Source organism: Danio aesculapii, chromosome 22 (assembly GCF_903798145.1).
Source record: "Danio aesculapii chromosome 22, fDanAes4.1, whole genome shotgun sequence".
Taxonomy (NCBI): Eukaryota; Metazoa; Chordata; class Actinopteri; order Cypriniformes; family Danionidae; genus Danio; species Danio aesculapii.
In genome coordinates, this window is record NC_079456.1 from 18,875,964 (window position 1) to 18,882,056 (window position 6,093).

The window sequence follows — 6,093 nt, forward strand, 5'->3', positions numbered from 1 at the left end:
GTCTTTACTTTTTCTTCAAGGACAGAAATAAAACTGGGAGGGTCAAGATGCACAACGACAAATGGAGAGGTGCTGTAGAAACAAACCTGAAATGGCAAAGTAGTGCCTTTTTGTATACATATTTGCATAATCTCAACTTATTTTTTTTTTGTTAATGACACTGTAGTGAATTAATTCTCAATTAAACTTCTAGAATTTAGTTTTAGTTATGCAGTTGTTGGTGTTTTATAGGCTTAGTTTTTTTAGCTTTATGCAGTCCTTCTTGTCAACCAAAAACTTTGCTTTTGGGAAAATCCACAAAAATCTATTGTTTTAAACGTTTCTCAGAACAAAAAGTTATGTACAAAAGCCATCACCGTGGCAGTACCCTTTACAAAAGTAGGCCCAGGCTACAAAAATTAGAAAATTGCACATATGACAGCTTTGTTTATTTTTAGAGAGAGAACAGCAATATTTAAGGTTTTGGTGTTTTCCAAAACATAACCATATTTGGTTTTATTTTAGCTACTGCTTGTATGATTGTAAATAAGATTGATATATGAATAACTTAACCTAAACTTGTGGTACTGAATTCTGTCCTCTGCTGTTTTTCCCTTATCAAAATAGAATGTTGATAAAAGTACCATAAAATACAATTAAAAACATTTCTCTCATATTCAGATCTAGTTTGTGCATGTGTGCGTGTGTGCGCGTGTGTGCATGTATGCGTGTGTGTGTGTGTGTGTGTGTGTGTGTGTGTGTGTGTGTGCGCGCACGCTTGGCATTGGAATTACTTCCTAAGTGGTAACTCTTATGCTAAATTTTATAATGGAGTTAACTTGTTAACAAAGGCTTGGCAGCGGAACCATGCTTCACTTTGTCTCCTTAACCAATCACCCACTCCCTAAAACTTCCTAAAAGCAGACCAGCCCTCTAGCACTGTTCTTCTCATTCTCTCAAACCCACCTTTCCTCCCTTCCTCTGTTTCCTTGCTTTCCATTAACAATCCTATGAGCCTTTCTTCCCTCCTAGGTTGAATCAGGGGGTCCATTCACTCTACCAAAATATTACAGATACGGTACCCCCACTCTAAGTCTTTGGGCATCATCATAGGATGCCCGATCAACCTGTTCACTGTTTATCCTCTTACTTTCATTCCCCTTCATCCCACTGTTAGGGTTAGGGTTAGTCTAGCTCAAAGTGTGGCATGCTGGTGAAATATGTTTACAAGAAATCCCTTATTGCCAAATATCATGTCTACTGTATGGGTTCTTTAGGTGGAATCATTTGTATTATAGTTTAAGCTTTTTACAGTAGAAATTCTTCAGGGCTGCATTTACCAAAAACATTGAAAATCTACATTTAGGCTGTAGAAAACTTTGGCACCTATGGACTACTTTCACTCTATAAAATAAAGGCATCAGGAAGAAACAAAAGGGGTTTTCGTGTGATTCCACTGAGGTCCATTTTTGGTTCTCCAAAGAACCTTATAATCAAAGTAAATAATTTCAAAGAAACTGATTTATTCATGCTCCTTTTCCAGAATAAAGATTCTTTTTGTGAAATGAAAAGGTTCCGTTGATGTTAAAAATTCTTCAATACCACTGATGCCAATAAAGAACCTTTATTTTTAGGATTATATGAATTGTATTGTGAAAGTTCTTTTTACAGTACAAGTTTTACAGGGCTGTGTTTCCCAAAATTGTTTTAAACCTAAACATTGCTTAAACCATTTGAACCAATAATCTCTGTGGTCTAGTCTTAATGCTTTTGAGAAATGCAACCAAGATCAGCATATCATTGGTTGTAGGAAACATCCATTAAGAGGGAAATGAAGCATCCCATTAGATGTTTTGAGAATAAAAAGTTTTTTGTAAAACCTTTAAAAGTGAGCATTCCCATTAAAACCAAAACGAAAAGGCTAAAATCCTCCAAAAAAAACAACAACAGATAAAATTACTCTTTGAGCTTTTCTTTGTAGTTTTATTTTGAGATTAAAATGTTTTAATAAAAGAATAACCTTCACAAAATAGTTTTCCCTATATGAAACAAATAATTTGAGAAAGTATTTGGCAACTTCCCAAACTTTGCATTGACTGACACAGTCAATGCAAACAAAACCAGATTATTTAAGCAACATAATATTAATAATAATAATAAAGATTGCATCTGTTCAGCTAGACATAATAGATTAAACTTGATTAATATTCGTTTTATTCATATGTTATGAACCATAGCTCGGGTCCGTTGCTGTAATGTGTTAAAACTTTATAGCAATAACTTTTTCTAAATGTTTTAAATTTCCTAAACGCTCTTTAATGAAGACTCCAACCAGTTGAACAGTTTTCAAATAAACGCACCCTGTAGGGCTGCAGGCACACATGGCTTTTTACGCGACTTGCATGATAATTGGTCACACGCATTGAGAGAGCTGAGATATGCGCTTGAACTTGACCTTCTGAATTGCGTTGCTAAAGACATGAGTATGGCCCTTGCACTCTTCTTATATGTGCCAATCAGTCGTTAAGACTGATGTTCAATGCTCATTTCCATAAAATCCAGTCCGGCTCCAATTAAAGGACAGTGACATTCCGAGGCGAGCTCTTTTCCCACGAAACAGCCAGTGTGGAAACATCTCTACATACGACAACTTGTGGTATGTATATATTCGTGTAAACTCGTATGAACTGTCTTTGTATGTGCATTGAGTGGTTGTGATTAAGAAAAAGAGTTTTTGCTGCCAAAGAAATCGTAAAATCACACATGAAAAAGGGTAATCAATTTAGTTTATTTCTGTTCTTTTAATCTGATGTTTTCTAAATGTTCATGAGGATTTTTGTTTTCAGTTTCTGTGACAGTTTTTTTCGTGTCCATTTGTTCATTAAAAATGAATGTACAAGATGCTTAATATATTTCTGATCTAAATTACTTTTTTTTTAAAGTCTTAACATTTTTGCATTTCATATTACTGTAAACAGTTTGGATAAAATAACTTAATTCTTCACTTTCAAAATGCATCTTACCACATTCAACATATTTATTAAAGAGTTGCGGTCGCTCAAATCAACCCAAAGGCTTAGTTTTGGTGTTTGACCTGTTACCTCGGGTCAAACTGTAACATTTGAGCAAAGGGTCAAGTGCAACCTGTAAGGCATGCCTTCACGAGCAAGCCTGTTTTTAAATCAGTTTGAGCGACAAATTACCTTATTTTGTATAACTTAATAATTTAAACAAAAGCATAAATGAAATAAGCTAATGATTTTTGCATTTTCAGGTCATGGTGGTTTTCTCATTTAAGGTGTTTGATTTATTAAATCAACGCAAGATTTTTTTTTTTACTTTTTATTCGACTATAATTCTTGAGTCATTTTTACAAAAACCTTATCTCCTAATTTAAAATATATCTGATTAGAAAACGGTTTTTGTTTGTAGAATCTTCTTTTATATTCTAACCATTATCTCAATTATTTTCACGTCTGTTTGAGAAATACTGAGGAATACTTGAGAAATACTGCTGGTGGCTGTTGTATTTTCAGTTCAGTTTGAATTTTAATCTTAATGTTGTCCTTTGCGTTTTAAATGTTGTCCTTTGCGTTTTAGACGCGTGTACCAAAATGTGAAGCTACAATAACTTGTAATAAAGTCACGATCAACAATTTTCTACCTCACTTGCTCGATTATAATTTTTCGAGCTCTGGATAACACAGTTTACCCCCAGTCTAACTACAATACTAACATTTTTTGCATTACGCATCATTAGTGAGAAGGAAATCTCGTTCTACAAAACAAAATGGCGTTACGCCTGACCACTGTTTTGTCTTTTCTTTTTTTTTTTAAATATCTTTTTCCTACAATGTAATTCGTCCTTACCATTGTAAATAGTAGACAACGTTAAATTAAAATCTGCCAGTAACCGCGTTTCCTTTTGAAGTAATTTCGAATTGTGATGCGATAACAGGATCATGATATTATAAGCTATTTATATTCATTCAAAAATAGCTTAAGTTGCAGTGTAAAAGCCCAACACGCTAAAGCATAAATTATTAGCAGTTAAACTCAATTTGCATTTTTTTAACTTGCGTGTTGTATATGACTTTAGTCCTTTGTTTAGCCGTGTAAATGTTGTTTGTAATAGCGATTGTAATTGTTGGCCTATTAGCTACATTTTATGTGATCTAAATGAGAATGATGCCGTTTGGTGATTTGCCAAGATAATTCGGCTATATATAGCCTATAAGCTTTCATCGCATTGATGAAAGGCTGTTTCAATTAATTGTTATCATTGCTAGTTTTATCTGTTTAATTCCAAATATCAATATTTGCATGTAAGTGTAAATGATGGTCATCTAAAACTGTAATTTGATTTAAATCTTTTAACCACATATTTTGGCCCATCTCCTCACATTTGTTTTTCATCAATATGATTTAAGTACAATATAAATTATTATATGGATGCTTTCAAACGGCTGTACTTTGTAACTATCTCATCATGACCTAAAACATGCGTTATTCATAGGCCTGTAAGGGAAAGCTTTTTGTACGACGATCATAATGTCGCAGTATCTCACCGATGGGTGTCGCTGTTTTCTAGTTCAGTGTCATCGTGGTGTTAATAATAGGCCGCATTATGCTATGAAAAGATACTTGAATGAAACCCCTGACTTTTACTCTGGCATGAAGATTCGGTTCATTTTAAAAAGACAGTGTTGTGTTGTATTTTATAATTTAAGTTTATGTAACTACTGCAAGATACGGTTAATTTATTTTTTCTCTGTAAAAGCTGTCTCATTTTTAATTTGATTTGATCAGGTAAAACATTCAAACTGGTTCAAAATTATTACTTGTAAATTCCAAACATTTGTACAGCACATGTACGGGATATGAAATTAAGCATAGCCTAAATAAATGCTATTCATTATTATTATTTTTTTTTGTGCTATTTTTTTCCATTTTTATTTTTGGTCAACTAGAACATTTTTGAAGAAGTTTAATATACGTTCAATGAACGTATATTAATTTCAAGTTCAATAAACGATTTTTCAAAAGCAGCTCTCGATTTTATGATAATCCATTTGACTGCCACCTTAAACATCACCTAAATATGCTATACTAAACTAAATTTTTTCTGACATTAAATTCATGATTTTTTAGGCCTACATCTCATTTGTCGACTTCCAATACCTACTGAAGTCCTACTGTTGCACGTCAGCGTGCAAATTAGATTTTTTGATTAAAAATTATTTATTTACTAAAACTATTTATTTTAGTGTGTATTTTACGCACAACTTAAATGCATATTAGTCTACTGGTACATACTTTTAATAGGCTATTCTCCTTAAATACCCTGCAAACAATTTTGTGTTTAATAGACGTCTAATAGACATCTAGACAGCTTAAACAAGGCTAAACTTGGGCTGTCAGTGGAAATCTAACAGACATCTAAGTATAGCTCAAAACGAGACTATAGTCATCAAATAAACATATTAGACAGACTTTATATGTGTAGCCGTTGATTTCTGTTTATTTGATGACTAGTTTTGTCTTGGACTTCTATTAGATTTTCACTAAAAGCCCAAATTTAGCCTTGTTTTAGCCAAGACGACAATGTTTAGACGTCTATTGGACATCTTTTAAAAACAAAAAATTCTTGATGTGTACATTATCTGATTAAAGATTAGGAAATGGGCTACGAAACTTCTAAATATGACGCAAAGACGACACCTCCACGTTGTAAACCCCTCACACACACACACACACACACACACACACGGTAGACGCAAAGCTTAATGAATCGTCCCGAACTTAACAGTAATTTTAGCTACACGTGACACAAGCAATAAGGCGATAACTGTGGGATAGTTAAAGTATTATTTTTGGCCTGCACTGCACAAACTCACTTTCTAGTACATGTGTGTTGTCACTACAGGAATCTGAAGGTGCGATCAAGCGCACCTGCAGACTGTGATGGTTTTAAGCAACTGAATCTTATAAGCTTCGTCTACGCCTACAATCGTCAGAGGATAGCCCAAGTTGCGTTTATTTCTTCGCTGACAAAACGAACCCAGCTATTACTCTGCCCATGTGCCAACCCAAAACAGCGTGAGAAATAAGATG